This window comes from Coregonus lavaretus, assembly GCF_964263955.1.
Source record: "Coregonus lavaretus genome assembly, chromosome: 23".
NCBI classification, from domain to species: Eukaryota; Metazoa; Chordata; class Actinopteri; order Salmoniformes; family Salmonidae; genus Coregonus; species Coregonus lavaretus.
Genome location: NC_140010.1, coordinates 15,045,532 through 15,073,083, shown reverse-complemented (window position 1 = coordinate 15,073,083; position 27,552 = coordinate 15,045,532).

Genomic DNA, 27,552 nt, shown 5'->3' with positions numbered 1-27,552 from the left:
TGGTTTTGGATCCAGTACTTGGGAGAGTTTCAGAGTACAGAACACACAGTCGAACACTTCCATGGAGTGGGGTTCCATTGAATTTGGAGAAGGGTTTTCCCCTTGTGACTGAGCAGCCAGAGAGGCTTCCCAATCAGTAATTACAGTTATCCATTATCTTACTGTCCTGTCTGGCTGCCTGTCTGCCTGCTCTCTGGATGGTCTCTGAATGTTGAGAAGTTCATGCAAGCATTTTATTAATTTGTGTTTTAATGTTTTTTTTTTCAGTGTAATTTGTGGGTCTCAAACGCATTTATGTCTAACAGAAATAAAAACAAAGTCTTGAAAACTAATGTTCTCAAAGCCAAATTATTCCCAAACAGTTATAATGAATAGCTCTGACTGTGCTTTGATCCATTTACTAAATCAACGCCCAAATCCTTAGGAATGAATAAACTAGACATCTTTTATAGCTGCTGCTGGTTTCTCATGCAGCAATGACACGGATCCTAACCCATCAGAAAACCCATTTTAACAATCTGCATTAAGTAACATTATGATTAAGAATACGCCCACACCCATTACTGCCAAATATGGACGGCATCAACATATCTTGTCTCTTGCAATATTACACACCAGATCTGTGAATGGAAAGTACAGTAACATGGTAACCAACATATTGGTTTGTGAATAGTGGTCTCCAATTTGTTGTCTGGGTAACCTGTAAACCTACAACAACTAAATCAAATATTTGTGTTATGATAATTACTTTTGTCATTACAACTAGGCTACTACTGAATAATCACTGCTACTGTACTGAAGCTACTTTTTATAACACATACTTATCCCAATGCAAAACTACATTTACATTGACATTTTAGTCATTTAGCACAGGGTTTCTCAAGCTCGGTCCTGGTCCCCACCTGGGTGCACATTTAGGTTTTTGCCCTAGCACTACACAGCTGATTTAAATAACCAACTCATCATCAAGCTTTGATTATTTGAATCAGCTGTGTAGTGCTAGGGCAAAAAACAAAACATGCACCCGGGGGGCAGCTTAGGAAACCCTGATTTAGCAGACACTCTTATCCAGAGCAACTTACAGAAGCAATTACGGTTAAGTGCCTTGCGCAAGGGCACATCAACAGACTTTTCACCTAGTCAGCCCAGGGATTTTAACCAGCAACCAGGTACTGGACCAATGCTCTTAACCACTAGGCTACCTGCCACCCTACTACTAACATTAGAAAAACAAATTAAAAGATAACAATCCTAACAATAATAATGATGATTTAGATTTTTTACCCAGTATTATTCTCTCCCTTATATAAGGCCTTGTGGTGAGTTGTGCAATGCATGTGAATGACTGAGGAAGGGCTGTTTTTAATAAGCAAAGATTATAGGAAATGGGACCAAAGCCCAATAGAACATTTCCAGCTGGAAGTCCATCCTCTCAGCTCAAAGCAGAGCAGAACACCAGCTCATAGGGGCTCAGCCCAAGGGAGAGAGAGGGTTGCTGCATTCACTCCAAATGTACTGTATCAAACTGGGGACTTTCCTCAAGGCTGCATTACTATAGCAACATAAAGTACTGCATAACATATGGATTCCTATTGAAACTGAGACCTTACAGATTCTTCAGCTTTTTCATAAAGTAGTGTATAACTTGTAGACCTGTGTTCAAATACTATTTATTGTCTATAAAATACTTTGAGTGTGATTGAGCTTGACTGGAGTTCAAGATGGGCGGGGTTGGCACTTTTGGGACTATTTTATTTCTCTAATCACTGGGTACTCTCCCCAAAACTGTATTTCTATACCGTACAGTTATTACACGTATCATATTACTGTGTGTTCCCCTTGCTGTGGTCACACAAGATGCCCTTGCCTTAGACATGACCAGATAGCTGTCACAGATCTCAGATTCTAATTACAGTTGAAAGACATTGCAAAAGATACTGATCGTTGAGTCAAGTGACTTGATGACACATGAATCCTACTGTGACTTTGACGCAGCATGTCAACATAATGCAGCTATTGAAATAAGACAAGGGTAAAGTGCAAAGTAATGAGTGTAATATGAATAACTTAAAGAATATAAAATACCCGCACTGAAGTCACTGATAGGAGATGAAACGTGGGTTGATAAACTGTAAACAACATGAGTATTTCTTTACACTCAGAAAACAACATGTAGTTGCTAATTATGCAAACAGGACAGGAAACATGAACACGGCCAATTTAAATAATGTTGTTAGTCATTGATATGATCATATCTGTTATGACATACTTGAAACTGTTCCATTCCGTAACTTCGGTTTCACCCCACTCTTTCAGAGTTGTGCAAACCAACCTACATGGAACAGCCAGTGACAGAGTGAAAACAGGATCTTGTGCAGAACAGAGTATTTTTAAAGAGCTGCTGCCTGGTGGACAAGGCTGATGTATCTTTGAAGAGGCAGCAGAGGAAGAGCATAGGCCAGTGTCCTTCCTGGTTCCTGGCTCGCCACAGCTTCCTGTTGGGCCGCGTGCGTCCCTGATGTGGAATTGATTCAAACAGAGCCACTTATTACAATTCATACTCACCTTCCATGCCTCCTATGCCATTGTTTCAACTGCCTATTGGTCTTCTGACTGAGATTGTCTTCCTTTGACTTGACAACCCAACCCTGTTGACTAACTCAGTGGTTTAGTCCTCCCTAGAGATAGATGATGTTACTAACAACCAAGTGAATCACTGGTGTCTACTGTAGCATGCCCCCCATTAAGGGCTCTCCCAGCCACCCCACCCCGCAGACTGCCATGCCATGACCAATATCCTGTAGGCCCGAGTAAAAGGGAAACTCAGACAAGAAGTCAATATTCTCTGAGGTATTTTGACACCAGGCAGATATGTTAGTGTCCACTATTTGTAACTTTAAGTGTGTACTTTGTGAGCCAGTGTTTTCCAGTATTACTGTTAGTAATAATTTCTACATATACTGTAGGGTGACCTCTGAGAAACATCCCACATTTTCCCTTACAACCATCTAATATAGTGAAAACAACAAGGGTCCCTTAAATAAGAACCATTGTGGAGTTATCTTTTCTCATTCAGAAAGTAATTCATTACTTATTCTCCTCAGGCGATGTACTACAGCACAGCTCCAGGTGGTGGCAATAAGACCTTCTCTATCCAGGTACATAACACACCCTCACCTACTCCCATGGGAGCTCTCCTGCTTGTCTCCTAACTGACACATTAGCTGTTGGTTTAACACTGTTTGTCGGGGTTAAAAACATGCTAAATATATTCTCTTAACTTCTGTATCTCACACATCAGAAATCAGTTATAGTCTAATCCAATCTCTTTTATAGACAGCCTTCCCTAGTGGCGCCAAGAAGTGTGTGTTAATTATTTGGCACATTATCAAAATATAAAGTGACACAAAGATAGCACATGACCAGATTATGATATCAACTGTCATTCTTATTATTCAAGTCAAGCCAAATAGGATTCAGATAAAGATGCTGGGGTTTAAAGGCCAAATGTGTTGTACAGTAGGTAGGCCGCTTAACAACAGTCTTGTCTCTGTCATAGCTACAGTAGTATAAACCTGTAGAGGGAATCGGTTAGTATTATGAACCATTATTCCCTGGAACTGGAAGACAATTGACTGACCAATCATATTTCAGTAATCTGTCTCAATTATGCTCTCTCTGTCCCTCTCATGGTAAATATTACATGTTAAAAGTCTGTCATTCAAATGAATGTCACAGAGGAGGAGGAGTAAATCTAAATGGACCCTGGAAGCAGGTGGAATTGGATACATTCTTACTATGATTATATTGGCTATGAGTTGAGGAAATCATTATGTGGGATTGATATTCAGTTGGCCCACAGCTCAACACAGCCTTGAACAGAGCAGCTGCGCTGAACATGAAAAAAGGAGCACAGCTTGGCATAGGACGAGGATTCTTGAATTTGGGAAATATTAGGAGGTATGTAAGATACTATAAACATTTATACTATTAGGTGTTTTGCGTCAGTTCAGTGGGGAAGTGTCATGGTAGTTCTGGTTTGAGTTAGCTCGATATTTCTTTAATCAAATAAAAATATGAGGTTGGTTTTCTTCCTTGGCCTAGCCAGCTGGCGTTGGACACCCTTGAGGAAGCAGGTGCTCTGAATTTGAATGACAGGTGGTATCTAGTGTGCTTCCTGTCACGACTTCCTCCGAAGCTGCCTTCTCTCCTTGTTCGGGCAGGCTTCGGCGTTCGTCGTCACCGGTCTTCTAGCCACTGCCGCTCCTCATCTCATCATTCCATTTGTTTTGTCTTGTTTATTACACACACCTGGTTTCAAATCCCCTCACCTGTGTAAGTGTTCCCTTTGCCCCCTTGTCTTTGTGTGTGATTGTTTATTGTGGAAGTTAGTTTAGCTTGGTGGAGCTCTTGTAATTTGTACGCCGGGATGTTCACCCGTGTGCCTTGTTGTTTCCAGTGTGCTGTATATTTCCGCACTGGAGTGTTTGACGCATTGCTGCATACCGCTGTGTCAATGGAAAAAAACTGTTATTCTGTGATTTACCCTCTTGCGCCTGACTCCTTCAAATCACATCACCACAGAATCACACACCCACCATGGAGTCAGCAGGAGAAGAGCCCATGCCTGGAGTCGTGGCATGGGTCCACAAGCATTCCAGGATGCTAACCAGCTTGGGAGAAGCGATGGATCAGGTTCTCCAGTTCGTCCAACGCCTGGAGATGAGAGGACCCAACCTGTCAGGACCAGCTGAGCGACCGGATCCGGCCACCCACATTCCAGCACCCCGAGGGATTCATCTATCTCGACCGATGGGAGTTTGACGGGACGGCTGCCCGCTGCCAGGGATTCCTCCTGCAGCTAGACCTCTACTTCGTGAACATCAGCCCGGCTCCATCGGAGCGGGAAAAGGTGTCCGCCCTCGTCTCCTGCATCTCGGGGAAAGCCCTGGAGTGGGCCAACGCGGTCTGGAGAGAAGGAGGAACCGTTGGACAACTACGGGGAGTTCGCTCGCCTCTTCCGGGCAGTCTTCGACCACCCGCCTGAAGGACGAGAGGCGGGCGAGCGTCTGGTCCAACTGAGGCAGGGGACGAGGACCGCGCATTACTTTGCCCTGGAGTTTCGGACCCTAGCGGCTGGGTTCGGGTGGAACGAGCGGGCCCTGATAGACGGATTCTGGTGCAGCCTGCGAGAGGACGTCCGAAGGGAGCTAGCCTGCCGGGATGCCATGTTAACTTTCGACCAGCTGGTGGACATGGCCATCCGGTTGGACAACCTGCTGGCGGCTAGAGGACGTCCTGGGAGTGGCCTGCCCGTTCCGATGGAGCTGGTTGGGGCAGCGATCCGGGAGAATGGAGGAGGACAGCTTCAGTGTCACTCTTGTGGCAGAAGAGGACATTATACTGCACGCTGTCGTCAGGGTTCTTCTGGGCCCGGAGGCGGCAGGCAGGGCACTCTCGCATCACCCCAGGTAGCGCAAACTCACACTCGATCAGAGCCCTCTGCTGCACATTGCACCATAGACGTCAACTTCCCTGACTACCCCGTAGTTTCCCAGTGTAAGGCGCTGGCGAATTCAGGTGCAGCTGGGAACTTTATGGGGAGGTCGTTAGCTCTAAGTCTAGGTATTCCATTGGTTCCCCTATCCACTCCAATGCACTTGACAGTCGACCATTAGGGTCAAGGTTTGTTAGGGAAGTTACAGCACCAGTCACGATGGTTACACAAAGGACCCATAGAGAGCACGTAATATTTGTATTATTTTGTCCCCCGATTTCCCTGTTGTGTTGGGTCTTCCCTGGTTAGCACTACACAACCCCACCTTTTCATGGCCACAGAGGGTTCTCACGGGGTGGTCGCGAGAGTGTCAGGGTAGGTGCCTAAGCTGTTTCCGTTGGTGCAACCACGGTGGAAAGCCCAGACACTTCTCCACAGTGCGCATCCCCCCCGAATACCTCGATTTGGCGCACGTGTTTTCCAAAACTCAGGCGACCAAATTACCACCTCATTGGGGCGGGAGGGATTGCGCGATAAATCTACAAGTAGACGCTGTGCCTCCCAGGAGTCACGTATGTCCCCTGTCGCAGGCTGAAACGGAGGCGATGGAGACATACGTCTCCGAGTCCCTGCGCCAGGGGTTCATACGTCCCTCCACTTTGCCCGCCTCCTCAAGTTTCTTTTTTGTGAAGACGAAAGACGGAGGTCTGCGCCCGTGCATTGATTACCGAGCATTGAACAAGGGGACAATACGTTATAGTTATCCTCTGCCCCTCATCCCATCTGTGATCGAGTCACTGCATGGGCCGTGCTTTTTCACAAAATTAGATCTCCGGAGTGCGTATAACCTGGTGCGTGTCCGAGAGGAGGACGAATGGAAGACAGCATTCAGCACAACCATGGGGCATTACGAATACCTGGTGATGCCGTACAGTTTGATGAATGCTCCATCCGTTTTCCAGTCCTTTGTGAACGAGGTGTTTCGGGACATGCTTGGTCACGGTGTAGTGGTCTACATCGATGACATTCTGGTGTATTCCGCTACGCGCGCCGAGCATGTGTCCCTGGTTCGCAAAGTGCTGGGCCGACTGTTGGAAAATGACCTTTATGCCAAGGCAGAGAAGTGTCTGTTTTTCCAGCAGTGCGTCTCCTTCCTCAGATACCGCATTACCACCTCAGGTGTGGAGATGGAGGGAGATCGCATTTCAGCCGTGCGTAATTGGCCGACTCCAACCACGGTAAAGGAGGTGCAGCGCTTTATAGACTTTGCCAACTACTATCTGAGGTTTATCCGGGGCTTTGGCAAGGTCGCAGCTCCCATCACATCTCTGTTGAAGGGTGGGCCGTCCCGGCTCCGCTGGTCTGCTGAGGCTGACAGGGCCTTCAGTAACCTGAGGGTTCTGTTCACCTCAGCCCCGGTACTGGCCCATTCCAATCCATCACTACTGTTCGTAGTGGAGGTGGATGCGTCCGAGGTAGGGATAGGCGCTGTCCTGCCTCAATGCTCGGGCACGCCACCCAAGCTCCGCCCCTGTGCCTTCTTCTCCAAGAAGCTCAGCCCGGCGGAGCAGAACTAAGTCGTTGGTGATCGGGAGCTGTTGGCTGTAGTCAGAGCCCTGACAGTGGAGGCACTGGCTCGAGGGGGCAAAACACCCTTTCCTTGTCTGGACGGACCACCGTAACCTGGAGAACATCCGGGCAGCGAGGAGGCTGAACCCTCGCCAGGCCAAGTGGGCCCTATTATTCACCCGGTTTGAGTTTACGCTGTAATACATCCCGGGTACGAAGAACATGAAGGCCGACGTGCTGTCATGACTGTACGACACAGAGGAGAGGCCCATAGACAACACCCCCATCTTCCAGGCCTCCTGCATTGTGGCGCCGGTAGTATGGGCGATGGACGCGGACGTAGAGCGGGCGGTACGCACAGAGCCATCTCCACCTCAGTGTCCAGCACGTCTCCCTCCTCTGGTCACCCAGGTATCGGTCGTACAGTGCGCTGTCTGACCGGAAAGTACTGGTGGCCTACCTTGGCTAAGGACGTGAGGGTGTGTGTCTCCTTCTGCTCGGTGTGCGCCCAGAGCACCTCCCAGCGGGTAAGTTACAGCCCTTACCAGTTCCACAACAGCCATGGTCCAACCTGTGTATTGACTTTCTAACTGATCTTCCCCTCTCTCAGGGTAACACCCCCATCCTGGTCATTGTGGACCGCTTTTCAAAAGCCTGCCGCCTCCTTCCTCTGCCCGGTCTCCCCACGGCAGAGGCCCTGTTTACTCACGTCTTCCGGCCCTACGGTGTGCCAGAGGACATAGTGTCTGACCGGGGTCCCCAGTTCACATCCAGGGTCTGGAAGGCGTTCATGGAACATCTGGGGGTCTCGGTCAGCCTGACCTCTGGGTTTCACCCCTCCGCCTGCCCTGCCGGAAGCTGAGCCCGTGGTTTGTGGGGCCGTTCAAAGTCCTGAGGAGAATCAACGAGGTTACATGTAGGTTACTACTCCCTCCCGGTTACCTTATTAACACCTTGTTTCATGTGTCTCTCCTCAGGCCGGTGTTGGCTGGTCCGCTCCAGGAGTCTGAGGTGCGGGAGGTCCCTCCACCCCCTCTGTCCGTTCCATCCTGGATTCGAGGTGTCGGGTGGGGGGGCCTTCAGTACCTCGTGGAGTGGGAGGGGTGCGGTCCGGAGGAGCGGTGTTGGGTCCCGGTGAGGGATATCCTTGATCCCTCCCTGTTGCGGGATTTCCACCGCCTGCTCCGCGTCCTCCTGGCCGTCCCCGAGGCCGGTGTCGGCGCGCTGCTGGAGCTGCGCGTCAAGGGGTGGGGTACTGTCACGACTTCCTCCGAAGCTGCCTCCTCTTCTTGTTCAAGCAGGCTTCGGTGTTCGTCGTCACCGGTCTTCTAGCCACTGCCGCTCCTCATCTCATCATTCCATTTGTTTTGTCTTGTTTATTACACACACCTGGTTTCAATTCCCCTCATCAGTACCTGTATAAGTGTTCCCTCTGCCCCCTTGTCTTTGTGTGTCTGCCCCCTTGTCTTTGTGTGTGATTGTTTATTGTGGAGGTTAGTTTAGCTCGGTGGAGCTCTTGTATTTTGTATTGGAATAAACCTGTTATTCTGTGATTTACCCTCCTGCGCCTGACTCCTTCAAATCACATCACTACATTCCTGTGTCTTGGTTGGTGTAGCTGGACTGTTTGTAATGTCTCTGGATCCTCCAAGTCTCCATTAAAAAAAAACTTTAGAGCCAATACTGTCATAGAAGATTTAGATAATGAACTAACAGAAGAAAAACGAATCTGAGGATACATTTTTTATTTACACTATTCAAAGAACGGTTCATGTTTTGTGTATGTCATTAGTTACAATTTACAATCTGTCTGAAAGTTAGACTTTATTAACGATGCTATGACAGATCTTCAGCAGGTGTACCACTTTTCCATTGAAATCAAAAACTTCTGGTAAACCAAACCCACCTTTGTGTCTTGTAGCAATGCCTCTGTCCCAAACACCCCTAACTATACAAATATTGACTAAAACAGTGATGGTGCTTTAGTGCAGCGTGTTATAACTTGCTGTGGGTGCTACTCAGCATCACAGCCTGGAATGTAGGGCTTTTCTTCTGGTTAGGGGTAGTGCTACCTGCCTCCCCTCTCCTCCTCTCCTGCCTGTCAGTCTATCATTATGACTACATGAGTCACACAGTTATGTGGGTGTGAAGCACTTGGAAAAATGTCCTACTCAGGATGATATACAGTACCAGTCAAACGTTTGGACACACCTACTCATTCAAGGGTTTTTCTTTATTTTTTACTATATTTTACACTGTAGAGTAATAGTGAAGACATCATCACTATGAAATAACACCTATGGAATCATGTAGTAACCAAAAAAGTGTTAAACAAATCCAAATATATTTTATGTTTGAGATTCTTCAAAAAGCCACCCCTGCCTTGATGACAGCTTTGCACACTCTTGGCATTCTCTCAACCAGTTTCACCTGGAATGCTTTTCCAACAGTCTTGAAGGAGGTCCCACATATGCTGAGCACTTGTTGGCTGCTTTTCCTTCACTCTACCGTCCGACTCATCCCAAACCATCTCAATTGGGTTGAGGTTGGGGGATTGTGGAGGCCAGGTCATCTGATGCAGCACTCCATCACTCTCCTTCTTGGTAAAATAGCCCTTACACAGCCTGGAGGTGTGTTGGGTCATTGTCCTGTTGAAAAACAAATGATAGCAGGTCTATTCCTCTTATTTGTGTCCTTTAGTAGTGGTTTCTTTGCAGCAATTCAACCATGAAGGCCTGATTCACACAGTCCCCTCTGAGCAGTTGATGTTGAGATGTGTCTGTTACTTGAACTCTGTGAAGCATTTATTTGGGCTGTAATTTCTGAGGCTGGTAACTCTAATGAACTTATCCTCTGCAGCAGAGGTAACTCTGGGTCTTCCTTTCCTGTGGCGGTTCTCATGAGAGCCAGTTTCATCATAGCGTTTGATGGTTTTTGCGACTGCACTTGAAGAAACTTTAAAAGTTCTTGAAATGTTCCGTATTGACTGACCTTCATGTCTTAAAGTAATGATGGACTGTTGTTTGTCTTTGATTATTTGAGCTGTTCTTACCATAATATGGACTTGGTCTTTTACAAAATAGGGCTATCTTCTGTATAAGCTGGTTGAGAGAATGCCAAGAGTGTGCAAAGCTGTCATCAAGGCAAAGGGTGGCTATTTGAAGAACCTCAAATATAAAATATATTTTGATTTGTTTAACACTTTTTTGGTTACTACATGATTCCATAGGTGTTATTTCATAGTTTTGATGTCTTCAGTATTATTCTACAATGTAATTTTAAAAAAAAATAAAGACAACCCTTGAATGAGTAGGTGTGTCCAAACTTTTGACTGGTAGTGTAGTTACAGTAGGCTACCTCACACCACACACCTGTGCTTACAATAAGCTCAGACCTTATGTTGTTTTATGTTCTCAAAAGAGCTGATCAAAGAATTACACTAATCAAAAGGTGGGGGAATGTACTAATGTGGGGGAATGTACTAATGTGGGAGAATGTACTAATGTGGGAGAATGTACTCTGAAGATTTGAACAATAACACTTTACTCTAGCAAGTCAAAGGCTGACCTCAAACCACTGTGAATGCACGCGTGCATCTGTGTGTGATCGAGTGTGTAAAGCCTTGACATGATCATTTTGACTGAAGAGGATCTAGGTTGTGGGTTGTGAGGTGAGGTGACAGGCTAACACCATTCTCCCTCCAGGACAGGTAATCCCAGGTTCAGGTCATCACCTCTGGATTTAAACCACTTCTCAAGAAGAGCTACCGGGCAGTTCAGACATCCTCTTGTCTCCCCTTTCCATTTCCCATCTAGGTAGCGCTTAACATTACTGCAGGGAATAGAGTGATAATAACATGGTAATAGTATGGTGCTGTAATATAAAGATATAAAGTGCTAACATTTCTATGAAGTAGGAAGACTGGGGACAAGGAATGAGGTGATAATATACTTAATAATTCTCATAAATGTCCCTATAAGTGAATCAGAACATAGCTAGTTGGTATAGTATGGGGACATTACAATATGCCCACAAGGACAAGCTACTTTTTATGTCATGCATATATTATGTTGACAGTTTCAATGGTAAACTACTTACAAGGTTTTCTCATGTAGAAGTATAAAGGCTAGTACAAGGTAAATAATGATAAAATGACATTGTAAGATACAGTATATGAACTTTTCACCCGCCTTGGGCACTTCACAAAATAACTTCCTGTTGTTGTCTTTGTCACCCTGTTTGAAAGCTCTTCGAGGCTTTTGAAAATAAGCCAACCTTTCTCTCTCTGCCACAGGCTATGATTCTAAAACACTAACACTAGATGGCCAGGGGCTACATTAAGATGCCTGCCAGATAAGAGCTGGTTTAACCTGTCTATACTCAAGACAGATTTCTTCAACAGGGGACAAGACAGCATCAGATAAGGGCTAATTATTTTATCAAATGTATAAAGCACTACAGTATGGCCTTAGAAAGCGTTGCAGTATGGCTGAGTGGAAACCATGTGCATTGGACTAGTAATGTCACTCAATGCAGTTGTGTGGGCTATGCTAGAGCTAGAGTTATGATTATTTAGGGTTAGTGTTAAAGCTAGGAGTTTTTAAGTTGATATCAGGATATTTTGCCAAGTTTGATCTAAACTATGAAGTTTAAGATCCAGAACTTGTTTGAGCCTGTGATGATAAAACCTGAGAGATGTACTGGGAGATTTCGAACCACCATGCTGGTTTTGAAATTCAAAGATAAAATGAAAACCAACTGACACGCAATCACATTAATATAAATGTACCTTCAAGCAACATTATTTTCTCCGCCTGCAAGGCACCTGTGGGGCATTTGTTGGTTTTAACTAGTAGACCTGTCATTGATGTCTTACAGCTCTATTCTTAAAAAGGCACAAAAAAAAGCTACAACAAAAAAGTTCACACACACTGTAAATGTAAACTTAGGAATCCTTGCTGTTAAATAAAGACTCCGGAAGAATAGGAATATTAAAGACTGAAGAGAGTGCTCTCCCTTCTGCTTCCCCTGTTCTGTTGACTTAGGGTCAATGAATAGCAGATCCACCCCCATGGTAGTGTCAGAACAGATTAGCAGCACAGTCCATCTCCCAGGCTTCAAAAAACAAAACACTGTTTAAAGCAGGGGATGTCACTCAATCTCTCAGGAGACGTGTACCTGTACGGATTACTGAAGCACTCTGACAGCTGGAAACTACCTGCACAAATAGACTAGAGGAAGTTTGAAAACTGACAACAATGTATTAGTAACATGGCTCCAGACTAACATTTTCCCCTGGTGCCACTAACTTTTTAGTTGGTGTCTCAGCCCATGATTTGGTTGCACCAACACAAAAAACGTTCTCCAAATATAACACCTACTGCTAGCAGGCATGTATTAATCTAACAGTAAATTTAATGTCCTAATAAACCTTTGCATCAGTAGTAGGCCTATTACTCAATGAGACCTCGTGAACTCGCTATGGCTGATGCGCATTTCGCGCACTCCGTATTTCAAAGCCATATCTCGATTGTAAATCAGTGTGCTTTGAATTCAATATTGAGAGTTGAGAAAAAATAAATAACTACAGAAAGCTGAGACCCTCCTCTCTTTAACATGGACAACAGTAGTTGCTTCCAAAGTTGTGTTTTTCCTGCAATTGCATTTTTAAATGTTATAGTATCAGAATGCATTTTTCAGGGCACACGAGGGGGGGAGAGAGCGTTAGAGGCTCGCTCATTACAGCAGCCAGCCCCAGCGAAACAGGAACAGCAGTAGGGCAGAAACTTTCATTACAGGAATCATGAGGATAATGCAGTTGATCAAATCATGATTTTATCTGGCAAAAAAATAGGATGCTTTGATTGAGGTGACAAGGTAAAATGTGCAGCTTGCACCGGTGCGACCAATTAAATGTTTTACTCACACAGCCAAGTCAACGGGTCTCAAAATGCTACTAAATGGTTGCAGTCTGGAGCCCTGACATAAACCCAACCCTAACCATAATCCTAGCCCTAGCTTCATGTCCACACACAGGTTCATCTCTAGCCATAGCTAACCCTAACCCTAACCCTAACCCAAAAACAACTAGCCTACGGGCCTGTCAAAAACAGGTCGACAATAGCTTCGTAACCCAAAGACCATCCCACGGCTCTTAAAAATTACAAGACAGTATTATGAATTGTGAGTGTACAGTAACACCTTATGAATCACATCACTGCTTCTTCAAAAAGATTCTTCAACTATAAACATTCCTCTCGTTTAACCTTTTCACTCTGTTTCCCCCCTCAGAGAGTCAGCTCCATAAAGATCATTACTGTCAGGCTGTGATTACAGGAATCCCTCCCAACACGACGGGACATGCTTGCTTACATAGCTCTGAGGTTTACTGCACCGCACGGGTACAGGTGCCTGCCTTTCACAGCACAGTACCTACAGAGAGAGATGGTAACAATATTTTAACGATTTCTTTATTACATGTTGGGTATTTGAAGTCAGCTGAATGGCACATTAGATTTAGCTGAATATAATGGATATATTATAGTGACCACTGGTGAGAATATGGCCCTTGTGTGAACTGGATCAGTGAAGGTCATTAAGGCACTCTTCCAGCTTTGTTGTTGGACTTTAGTCTTAATTTGTTAAGTATCCCAAAGTTTTCTCATTGGATTGTTAATTTAGGCAAATGACTACATGACACAAAATTAGTAAGATGCTACTTTTCCCCACTGTCAGAGAGCGCATTGGAAAAGCATTCTCAGACAATGTAATAACTAACTATTATGATGTGTTATTTACTTGCATTATATGACAAATATCAAATAAGAGAAACCTTCATGTGTTTGGTGAAGTTAAACATCCTGGAATTTCCCAATTTTTATTGCTGAAGCTTGGAAGTGCAAGTGGCCTTTTATTGAACCGGGTGGTTGCTGACTGAGTTTCTAACTTGTCCTGACAATTCGACAGGTTGGGTACCTCTTAATAGGAACAGCTCAGCGCCTCAGCTTCGTCACGTCTGCTCCCTGCACCTGCCACAGGCAAGTGCTTCAGCCTTTACAAAGGCATTAATGTCGGAGCAGGTCTCAGCCTGCGTCCTCAGTTACTCCATCCTCTTACTCAGCCCTGGCTTGTTGTTCCTTCAATGTCCCATTGTCAACAGGCTAGGGTATAGAAAAGAGCCTACTTGACCCTCTTTTGGGGCGTTTTCATGGTATTGCAATGGCTTTCAGGGAAAATATGTAGATTGCCCCTGGACTGGAAGAAATAGGGGTAGTTTCCAAGAGGACAAGGTTGGTTGAGAAGTTATTCTGAGAAATCGTACTCCAAGCTCAGCTGATGCTAATGAGTGAATGAGGTATGGCGGATAATGTTGTCTATGCCCAGTACATAGTGTTTCTGCTGTATTAGCATATCCAGTTCATTTTCGAAATTTCCTTGCATGAGCCACGATCAGGTGGAGATAAAAATAATACAAAATCCTTCTCAAAAAGCCAACTCTTTTGTTGTAGCAAGTCTCCATATTAGAACCCAGTTAAACTCTGATTTCCCCAACACACCCTAGGCCACAGTATAATATATGATATACATTTTTGGGGCAGTGAAGCTTAGAGCTAGAACTCTGAGAAGAGTCCCCTTGTCTCTCCTGTCCTGACAACTCCATGGTACATGTATGCCAAACAGATATTATTTAGCATTCCTCTTTCTTTATCTCCATCTTCCTCTCCATCTGCTGACAATTACATCATCAAAATGCTGCAGTTCCTGCGATTTCCTCTTTCAATGGCTGAGTAAACAGCATGGTGAGGAAATGCTTGAATCTATTGAGGCATAAATGGAGGAGGAGGAGGAGGAGGAGGTGTATGAATGAACTAAGCTAAAAAGAAAAAGAGGCCGATTTCTGCCTGGAAGTTATCCTTCCCTCTTGTTTCTTGTCTACTAGTCATCTGAGCCAGCGAGATAACATTATTTTGCTTAGGAGGCAGTTGATTAAATTAAATCCAGATCTATACAATTGGTTGGATAAAGTTTTCCCTTTTAAAATGACACATGCTTTCATGCCAGCCCTCATGCCTATCCTATTAGAGACATCACATAGATTTCAGAGTCGAAGGGCCTAACTGGGGAAGTGAGACCGCATACTGTATAGGGCAATTGTGGATTTATTTGAAATGTGATAGGATGGCCACTACACCAAAGTAGCCTGACGAAAATGCTCAACACACTGTGTACAACACATACAATATCAATCTTGAATGAGCACTCTTGCGATTAGAAATGAATGGAGAAAAAAAGTAATTAACAGAAGCAACAACAAAAAAGTAGCCTTGGCTGTTCTTTTCCACCCCGCTCCTTGAGGTTGAAAGGTTATTTGTCACTGACTTCTTCCTCTCTTTCCTTCTCAATGATTAGCCATCGTGCTCCTCCACTCAACGAAGCCTTACCCAGTCGCCTACCTCTGGTGAAGCAGCAGAGAGTCAGAGAAAAGGAGGGCAACTACACCTGCAGATGGCTGGCTGAACAAGTGTATCAGTGTCTTTGGGGTGCTGTGTCTCAGCTTGTTTGGCCCTCTTGTCTGGAATGTGCCGATGAGACAATCAGGTGCAGGAGGCGTGTGGCAGCTTGCTGCTGGAGGAGATAACCTGCTCTGAGACACGAGTGGGGAGGGAGGGAGTGCCGGACGATTCATAAACCAAATATTTATCGCCCCAATCAACTCGCTATGCAAACTCAGAGAAGACATGCAGAGATCAGTGCAGGTGACACACCTCCTGTGAAGGGGTTGATTTCATAATATTCACACCCCTTGACTTTTTCCACATTTTGTTGTTTTACAGCCTAAATGTAAAATGGATTACATTTCAATTTTTTGTCACTGGCCTACACACAATACCCCATAATGTCAAAGTGGAATTATGTTTTTCGAAATTTTTACAAATTAATAAAAAATGAAAAGCTGAAATGTCTTGAGTTAATAAGTATTCAACCCATTTCTTATGGCAAGCCTAAATACGTTCAGGAGTAAAAATTTGCACAACAAGTCACATAATAACTTGCATGGACTCACTCTGTGTGCAATAATAGTTTTTAACATGATTTTGAATAACTAGCTCATCTCTGTACCCCACATATACAATAATCTGTAAGGTCCCTCAGTTGAGCAGTGAATTTCAAACACAGATTCAACCACAAAGACAAGGGAGGTCTTCCAATGCCTCGCAAAGAAGCGCACCTATTGGTAGATGGGGGAAAAACGCAGACGTTGAATATCCCATAGAGCATTGTGAAGTTATTAATTACTCTTTGGATGGCGTATCAATACACCATTCTATACAAAGATACAGGCGTCCTTCCTAACTCAGTTGCCGGAGAGGAAGGAAACCACTCAGGGATTTCACCATGAGGCCAATGGTGACTTTAAAACAATTACAGAGTTTAATGGCTGTGATAGGAGAAAACTGAAGATGGATCAACAACATTGTAGTTACTCCACAATACTAACCTAATTGACAGAGTGAAAAGAAGGAAGCTTGTACAGAATAAAAATATTCCAAAACATGCATGCTGTTTGTAATAAGGCACTAAAGTAATACTGCAAAAAATGTGGAAAAGCAATTCACTTTTTGTCCTGAATATAAAGCGTTATGTTTTGGGCAAATCCAATACAACTTTCCATATTTTCCAGCATAGTGGTGGCTGCATCATGTTGTAGGTATGCTTGTAACCGTTAAGGACTGGGGAGTTTTTCAGGATAAAAAAGAAATGGAATGGAGATTAGCACAGGCAAAATCCTAGAGAAAAACCTGTTTCAGTCTGCTTTCCACCAGACACTGGGAGATTAATTCACCTTTCAGCAAGACAATAACCTAAAACACAAGGCCAAATCTACACTGGAGTTGCTTACTAAGAAGACAGTGAATGTTCCTGAGTTAAATCTGCTTGATAATCTATGGCAAGACTTGAAAAATGCAATGATCAACAACCAATTTGACAGAGCTTGAGGAATTTTGAAAATAATAATGGGTAAATATTGTACAATCCAGGTGTGCAATGGATAGAGACTTACCCAGAAAGACTCACAGCTGTAATCACTGCCAAAGGTGATTCTAACCTGTATTGACTCAGGGGTGTGAATAGTTATGTAAATTATATATTTCTGTATCTCATTTTCAATATATTTGCAAACATTTCTAAAAACAAGTTTTCACTTTGTCATTATGGGGTTTTGTGTGTCGATGGGTGAGAGAAAAAAATTAATTGAATCCATTTTGAATTCAGGCTGTAACACAACACAATGTGGAATAAGTCAAGGGGTAGGAATACTTTCTGAAGGCAATGTACTCTTAGAAAAAAGGGTTTCTAGGTAGAACCCTTTGGGGGTTCTACCTATGTAGAATCCTCTGTGGAAAGGGTTCTACGTGGAACCCAAATAGGTTATTCAAAGGGTTATCCTATGGGGACAGCCAAATAACCCTTTTATGTTCTGGATAGCACCTTTCTGTTACCCACCTTTCTTTCTAAAAGTGTAAGAGCATACTATGTGTTTATACTGGAGTGACTCACCCTGTCATTGAGAATAGGGTGGAGTTTGGGGAGATTTTGTTTAGCTTCAGGGGATGAAAAATTCATTGCTCTTGAGAAAAATGTAATGAGCAATGTTTCAGCTTGACAGGAAACAGCAGCAACACACATGATTGGATAACTCATTTATTTAGTTAATTTCAACAACATACCAAAATGGAAGGGAATCAACTATTGCTCACAGACTTCCACTACTATACCCAGATTGCCCTTTCCAATATGTTGAAGACATTTTTCTTTATATTTTCATCTGTACAATTCTACTTCTCAATTTTCTTACAATTCTCTTAGAGTTGTTGTTCTAGTGACATGCTTCCCTACCATTATTTGACTGTGTGTTGTGGTCTTCAATTGGTATTTCCTCTAGCAAGCCGTAGTGAGCTAACCCCCCAAAGTTAAAGCATGTAGGTCTGGGGTCACTATGTGGTTATGTGGTTTCTTTCGTAATACCAAAACATTTATTTTATCAAGGCATGCCATGACATTACAGCCGATCACCCCTGGCCGTGACCCTAGATGAATGGGTTATTAACAACATGGTCCTATGTTATCTCCAGACATATTTCTCTGAAACTCCCAAATGTTACTCTTTCTAATGGGGGAATATTATTTCCCACAGAAACCCAAACCAAAGCACACTTTTTGAGGAGAAACGGGCCCTTCTTAAATTCTCAAATGTTCATTTTTCCAGAATGTGTGTGTTTTTGTTGTCTTAAGTTTTCCTTGGTGGCAGGGAACAAAGCGTTCTACTGTGAAGTAGTGGAGTCAATCGCAGACACAGTGTCTGTACTGGGAGTTCCTGTCCCTGGACCAAAACCCACAGACCCACAGCAGAGAAGGACAAGGTCAGCTATTGCCTCTCTGCTGCTGCTACTTTCTCCTGACATCAACGCACAGGAGATTTACTTCACTCTAAAAGCCAAATTGCTAAAGTTGTGTTTATTTATAAGTTTATACTTTTGCTTTTGTTATGAAATATTAAAGTCGTAAAGCAAAACAAACTCAAAGAACTTCTGCAAACTACAGGTATATTCCACATATTTTATACTCCACACATTTCTGTCTGTTTGTTTAACTCTTTCCTCACATCACATTACTGATAAAGACATTTATCAGCTGTTGGAATTCCAGATGGTGTTGCACGTGATAAGGGAAGCTCAGCAGTTGTGGGAGATAAAAGCAGAAACACTCACAAATGAAAACAGCACAAGATTATCAGATTGACATTATGGCTTTGATGATTTCTCCCTTGTCACTGTGTTCCCTTTGAAATCTATTTCACTGTCACTTTTACAAGCTCTGGTTTATATTGTTGTTCATCAGACATAATTTGAAGGGAATTCACAATCCTTTGTTATTTTCTAAATGGCCAAAAATTACAATGTAAGGTTGTCTTGACGGTAGTTCATTTTACTGTGTGGTGGTATAAAATGAATGGAATTATTATTTGGTAACACATTACCTAAAGAACAAAATAAGAATACTAAAGCATTTAGATGCCAATTAAAATGTAGTTATTAAAGCAAAGTGACACTAGATTGCTTTTATGTACCGTGGCACCAAACGACTGACAAGAAAACAGAATCAACAAATGGAAATGAAAGCTTGGTATTAGCCTATAGAACTCAAATATACCATCAGATGAGATGACCCTCAACATCTAGATATGCCTCAACAGCTCAGACCCATGACAGAGGCCTTCCTATAGTATAGGTACACTTGGTATCCTTATTCTTGGCACCCAACTCGCTGAGGGCTTGCAGCATGTCTGCAATAGCAACTGAAGTGAACAAGGCCTGGAGGGCTCCTATGGTTCTATCTGGCCTTTGCAGTGCAACAACCTCCAGACCCCTAGATGACATCACTATAGATTACAGGGTCCATGTGTTGCGCTGGTATCTGGGGGAGGAGGTGCGTTCACAAGGCCTAATGACCAGGATGGGATGATGTGGAATCTGACCCTTGACCTCAGACTAGCTGTCTAACTTCATCAAGCCTGTGTCCAAACTGAAGCTATAAGAAATATGAAGCCATCTCATCAATTTTACAACAATGTTGTTGTTGTTAATGATGGAATTATATCAAGGTATGTAAATATAAAGCACTGACATTCTTCAATAGTTTTTTACAAATAAATTGCAGTTTCAAGGCTACATGTTTCCTGCATTCCCCCAGTGTCAACAAAAATACTACATTTTGGCTACTGCGAAGGGGGAAAATCTCATTATCAACGCTCACTAGGGATATTGTGCCTTCTGCTTTGGGAATAAAGTGGACATAACTACTTGTTTTTTCATATTCCCTTCATTATACAGAATGTTTCAAATGCTAACCTATTCACCATGAGTAGCCAATCATTATCTTATTGGATAATGGAATAGGACATGTTCTATTGACCTTAAAATACATACTAATGAAAAGGATTGTTTAGTCTACATCGTTGACACAATAGATTACAGCTGCCAGGTAGAGTTTCAGTAATCAATGTTGCCTTGTAAACGTTGATATCATTGAATGTAGTGGTGGTGACTGCCTTTTTATGAATCATGTCCACTTAGGCAACACCCCTCCATGTGAGCTCCCCTGCCTGTCTATCTGTCTCCACCACATCCTAGTGAGTAAGAGGAGCTCCAGACGGTACTCATCACGACCCTTCCTGGTCCTAGGCCCGTGTTCACAAAATGTCTCAGAGTAGGAGTTCTGATCTAGCATCAGGTCTCTCCTGTCCAGGTAATCTTATTCATTATGACCTAAAAAACAAAACTTGGTCCTAAATCAGTACTCCTGTTTTGAGGCGCTTTATAAATACGAGCCCTGGTCTCTCCTCTCCTCAAGTCCTACCTCAACATGTCATCATAATACTACAGACAGCCACAGCCAGGGCCACTCTACCACTCTGCCTTTATCACCTCACCCTTCCTGACACACAACAACAACAAGAGGATGCCTCGCTTGCCTGCCTTCATACATTCAAGTAAACACAGTCCAGATTTTGGCCTTCACTCATTCACATCAAAGCTGCAGCATGCTGATAACAAAGCAGAGGCCTGGAGTGTCCCTCTCTGCCCCGTCCACCCCCCTCCACCCCCTCCTCCCCCTCCTTCCCCCTCCTCCCCCTCTACTCCCCCTCCTGCAGTGAGGGTGGCTGGTGGCTAGGACAGACACACACAGGGGTGTGAGCAGGGGAAGGGAAGGGAGCGAGGGGAAGGGAGGTGTGAAGGGCCTTTTGACAGCCACAGCACCTGCTGCTTCACCACCAGCAGCAGTAGAAGACACAGCCATTTGTCTTGGCTGACCTGAGAAGATAGCCCAGACCTGGGATTAGTAGGACTCAGTGGGGAGGCGTGGAGGTTTGGGTGTGGATGGGTCAGGAGGAGGAGGTGTATGTGTGCGTGTGTTTCCTCTCCTGTGTTCAGCCTGCCCTGCCACTCCCTCTGTCATCCTAGTGGAACATTCCTGTTATCTGTGGCAAGTAGCGCAACTGTTGTGGGATGATTACGTGTCTCTGCGTTCTACAAGCCCTCATGTGTCTATCGTCTCCACTTCTGTACTCATTGTAGTGACATAGTGGAAGAAAAATCACGTCTAATTGATAAAGAAGGCGAGGTCAGTACAGGTGCATCAAAGCTGGGACTGAGAGACTGAAAAACAGCTTCTATCTCAAGGCCATCAGACTGTTAAATAGCCTTCACTAGCACATTAGAGGCTGCTGCCTATATACATAGATTAGAAATCACTGGCCACTTTAATAAATGGAACACTAGTCACTTTAATAATGTTTACATATCTTGCATTACTCATCTCATACTGTATGTATATACTGTATTCTAAACTATTCTACTGTATCTTAGTCCATGCCCCTCTGACATTGCTCGTCCATATATTTATTTATATATTCTTAATTCCATTCCTTACTTAGATTGTGTGCATTGGGTATATGTTATGAAATTGTTAGATATTATTTGTTAGATATTACTGCACTGTCAGAGCTAGAAACACAAGCATTTTGCTACACCCACAATAACATCTGCTAAACACATGTATGTGACCAATAAAATATGATTTGATTTGTTTTGATTTAAAGATCTCCTATGATCCCTGTTTTTCAGACAGGGAAACGAAAAGGCTCAGTTAAGAGGCTTAAATTAGTATTAATCAGAAAGTCATTACCTTTCTCTCTTAATACATTCCAAATGGCACTTGTTGTTGGCCATAAAGCCAAAGTCTATTCTACATCAATCTGTCTTCCCCAAATCCCTTATCAGCGGCTGTTTTCTCTGCAGTTCAAGACACAGCTTGATCAGGTTCCCTTCGGATCAGGGCAGTGGAATGAGAGAACACTGGTGCAGAGACAGCAGACCATACCAGGCCAGACCACGCCACCTCTTTTCAAATCCTCAAAGGTTATGTGTAGGCTCAGGAATGCAGCAATGACAAGATCATATTTATGGCAGTCGAGATTGTGACCACTAACTGAAAATCTCTTGGAAGTTTCTTGGAAAATGCCATTGTGATGTTGGTGCACTGTTTATAAGTGTTGTAATTGCAACATATCCACTTGTAGAACAGAAATATGTAGCCTCCCACCCCCTTTAGTTTGTTATCGTAGGAATCTAAGAGTGCTGCAACACTCCACTTTTGTTAGAAAACAGGATAATAACAATTACAGTAAAAGCTCTGCTCTGCTCTGTACTAATACACATATTATTCAGTCTAATTAAGTTTCACTGCAGAGGCATCTGCCTAATATGTTTAACCTGACTAATAACTTGTTGTACTACATTATGTGTATTACATACAATACATTTTTCAGATATTCTATTTGTTGTGCATGTCCTTGTAACCCTTTTGAAAAACAATGATATTTTGTGTTTTGTCTGTTAATGACTAACTCATTCTGAGTGAAGCATTTGTTGTCATTGAAAAAGGTTTGATGTAATGGAAAATGTTAACATAAGTTAACTGGCTCTTGTCTCCTTGAATGTGAAAATGCACAGTTCACAATCAAATAAACTAAAATATTTATATCTACATCTACAATTGCATTATACTATACTATGTACACTATCCTATAGCATCTAATTGCTTTCCAAGTAAAAATCACCTTGAATGCATGATGATACACATTACCTGTGATTATGTTGTTCCTGAAGAAGTGTGGGCATCAGGTTCCTGGTGCATGAATCCTGCCAAGCCAAGCCCCACTAGAAGCAGCTTCTCAGGAGGTATCTGTCCTGTTGTGGCTTGTCTGCTCAACACAATGCCCAGAGTCTGTATAATAGTAGTAGTATTTAGTATTTATTGGGATCTTTTGGGTGTAACCCTAGACAGCAAGCTGTCATGGTCAAAACATATAGACTCAATGGTTGCTAAAATGGACGAGGTCTGTCCATGATAAGGCGTTGCTCTGCTTTCTTGACATCTAAGTCGACCAGACAGATCCTACAGGCCCTATTTTTGTCGCACCTGGACTACTGCCCAGTTGTGCGGTCATGTGCGGCAAAGAGGGACATAGGTAAATTGAAGTTGGTCCAGAACAGAGTAGCAGGTATTACACTTAGAATGTCAGTAACCAGCCTGGTCTCATAGACTAGATGTAACATAGTAAATGTATATCCAGGACACCCAAATTAGTATGATATGTTACATTTGGTATGGTTACATAAGACAGATGGTTACTTAAGGCAAAAGCAAAAGTAGGGTGGTTAGTTGGGATGGCTGGGTAGGCGTATAATGCGAACATCTAGCAACCTAAAAGTTGCAAGTTTGAATCTCAACACCGACAACTTTAGCATTTTAGCTAATTAGCAACTTTTCAACCGCTTACTACTTTTTAGCTACTTTGCAACTACTTAGCATGTTAGCTGACCCATCCCCTTCCCCTAACCCTAACCCTAACCCTAACTTTAACCCTTTTAGCTAACCCTTCCCATAACCCTAACCTTAACCCTTTTAGCTAACCCTTCCCTTAACCCTAACCTTAACCCTAACCCCTAACCCTATCCCCTAGTCTAGCTAATGTTAGCCAGCTAGCTAACGTTAGTCACCTAGCTAGAATTCTTAAAATATCATACGTTTTGCAAATTCGTAACATATAGTACGTTTTGCAAATTTGTAACATATTGCACGTTTTGCAAATTCGTAACATACTATACGAATTGTAATTAGTAACACATCATACGAAATGGGTGAATAACATCCACAAATTAATACATACCATACAAAACGTTAGACATAATTTCCGTACAGAATAATATGAAATAATCTGAGACCAGGTTGCAGCAACATGCATGTCAATCTCTCCTGGCTCAAAGTTGAAGAGAGATTGACTGCATCACTATTGGTCTTTGTGGGGGGGGGGGGGGGGGGGTGTTGATGTGTTGAAGGTACCGAACTGTCTGTTCAAGCAGTTGGCACACAGTTTGGACAGTCATCGGTACAACACAAGACATGCAATCAGAGGTCTGTTCACAGTCCACATGTCCAAAACAAAGGCTGGGAAACGCACAATATTAAATAGAGCCATGACTACATGGAACTCTCTGCCACCCCAGGTAACTCAAGCTAGCAATAAAACCAGATACAGTATAAGAACATCTTACTGCACAATAGGGACTGTGAAGAGACACAGCCATTTTTATATATTTTGTATTGTAATTTGCACTGTATTATGTATTGTATTATGTAGGTGGGTGGCCTTGGACGAGCCTTGGCTTGTGGGAGCCGGAACGGCTCATATAGCAGGAGATTATGTAGTGTTATACATATTATGTATTTTATTTGTTGTTTTGTTTCGTGCTTGAACTCCAGGAAGAGTAGCCTTGGCAGTGGCTAATTGGGTATAGCAATAAATACTACTAAATACTACTGCTCAACACAATGCCCAGAGTCTGTATAATGTGGCTGGGAGCTAGTTTATTCAAGCACCTTTCGTTTGCTTTCCATACTCACCTTTTCCCTCCAACAGTGTTGATGATCAGATAACCACAGGCAGACAGACAGACAGGCCAGGGAAAAATCCAAAGCATCTGAAGACAAAAGCCATGCTATAGAACAGGTTTTTATCTCAGACAGGTCCTCGGTTGCAGGTTGGCCTTTATTGGGATGACTCATGTACTGGAGGCAGCTCTGCAGAGTGGTCACTAGCTGGCACAGCCACAATAATAATAATAATAATAATATGCCATTTAGCAGACGCTTTTATCCAAAGCGACTTACAGTCATGTGTGCATACATTTTTACGTATGTAATATAATCTGATTTCAAACCTAATCCTAACCTTAACCCTAAACTTGACCACACTGCTAATCCTAATGCCTAACCCTAACCTTAAATTAAAAACAAGAATCATGAATTTTTTAGATATAGCCAGTTTTGACTTTGCAGCTGGTCCATCTAGCAGAAATCGCTCAGTTCTGCCTCCAGGCCAAGATTCATGATAATAAACATCAACCTGCTCCTAGGCCAGGTCCTAACTGTTGGTGGACATGGACTGTCTGACTGGACATTTACAGTCCATGACCCAGCCTGGTCTCATAGAGTAGATGTGAATCCGGGACACTCAAATTAGTATGATATGTTATGTTTGGTATGGTTGCAGAAGACAGGCAAAAAAAGCAACATAGGTAAATTGCAGTTGGTCCAGAACAGAGCAGCACATATTGCACTTAGATGTACATGGAGAGGGAATGTCAGTAACCAGCCTGGGCTCATAGACTAGACGCAACATTTTAGAAAATTAGCAACTTTTCAACTACTTACTACTTTTTAGCTACTTTGCAACTACTTAGCATGTTAGCTAACCCTTCCCCTTCCCCTAACCTTAACCCTTTAACCTAATTCCTAAACTTAACCCTAACCCTAACCCATAGCCTAGCTAACATTAGCCAGCTAGCCACCTAGCTAGAGTACGTAACATATCATAAGTTTAGCAAATTCGGGACATATTATACATTTCGCAAATTTGTAACATACAGTGCATTCAGAGTATTCAGACCCCTTCACCTTTTCCACATTTTGTTACATTACAGCCTTATTCTAAAATGGATTATTATTATTATTTTTTTCATCAATCTAAACACAATACCCCATAATGATAAAGCAAAAACAGGTTTTTAGAAATGTTTGCAAGTTTATAAAAAAAAAAAAACTGAAATATCACATTTACATAAATATTCAGACCCGTTACTTAGTACGTTGTTGAAGCACCTTTGGCAGCAATTGCAGCCTCGAGCCTTCTTGGGTATGACGCTACAAGCTTGGCACACCTGTATTTGGGGAGTTTTTCCCATTCTTCTGTGCAGATCCTCTCAAGCTTGGAAGGGGAGCGTTGCTGCACAGCTATTTTCAGGTCTCTCCAGAGATGTTAGATCAGGCTCTGTTCATCTTTCCCTATATCCTGACTAGTCTCCCAGTCTCTGAAAAACATCCCCACAGCATGATGCTGCCACCACCATGCTTCACCGTAGGGATGGTATTGGCCATGTGATGAGCGGTGCCTGGTTTCCTCCAGATGTGACGCTTGGGATTCAGGCCAAAGAGTTCCATTTTGGTTTCATCAGACCAGAGAATCTTGTTTCTCATGGTCTGAGAGTCCTTTTGATGCCTTTTGGCAAACTCCAAGCGGGCTGTCATGTGCCTTTTACTGAGGAGTGGCTTCCATCTGACCACTCTACCATAAAGGCCTGATTGTTGGAGTGCTGCAGAGATGCTTGTCCTTCTGGAAGGTTCTCCCATCTCCACAGAGCAACTCTGGACTTCTGTCAGAGTGACCATCGGGTTCTTGGTCACCTCCCTGACCAACGCCCTTCTCCCTTGATTGCTCAGTTTGGCTGAGTGGCCAGCTCTAGGAAGAGTCTTGGTGGTTCCAAACTGCTTCCATTTAAGAATGATGGAGGCCACTGTGTTCTTGGGGACCTTCAATGCTGCAGAACCCTGTCTCGGAGCTCTAGGGACAATTCCTTCGACCTCATTGCTTGGTTTTTGCTCTGAAATGCTAAAATGTTTGGAAGTCAGTCAAAAGAACAAAACTATTGGGTTGGTCATGGAGCTAAAATGAGCCCCATGTTGAGAACCCATCCAGGAGCAATAATAGTTTGTAAGTTGCAAAAATGCTTTACTGTGGGTAAGAATTACAATCAATCTAACATTAATGGCACCTGATCCAGGTCCAATGATTTCATGCTGGTCTCCAGGGCTGGCGATTATCAAGCCCCCGCAGTATTCTGTTTCACTTTTTACTCATTCAGTGAAGAGAGGTCATGCTGTAATGTTGTTGTCTCTGAACAGATGTTCTTTGATGTTGGTACCTGGGAATTGGCCGGGAAGCCGGGGACTGGGAACTATTCCTAGGGGACCTCCACTGGGGTTTGATCCTGTTACTTCTATAGACTAGCAAGAGTCAATCTGCCAAACTCCATTTCCATGAGGAAACTTTATCCATATCCACATTTCTACTTAAACAATTATAAATTGCCCACCGCTCTTATGCTATGCTGTGTTTGGAAAGCTTTAGGAACTGTTTAGCCTAGCTATGATAGGCTATGACATTCAGTCGCCTGTTGTAAACAAATATCTCTAAACACATTGTTGGCTGCCCAATGTTTTGCTGAAATTAGCTGTGCATGCTGTTGCTGTGGAATGGAGTGGAGAACCACTTACTAAGCAGCTAGTGGCCAGGCAGCCAGGCATCCAGGCATCCAGGCAGTTCTCCCTAGCTCTGATTCATTATAATTAGGTCACTGGCTTGGCCTCCCTCCCCTCCCTCCCTGGGGAAGCTCTCACACACTCCACCATGCCCCAGCCACACCCCTGTACCCCTGTACCCCTGTCACTGTATGACCAGGTTTGTGTCCAAGCAGCTACCCACATATTAAGCGCTCTAAAATAATGATGATGGATCCAGAGAC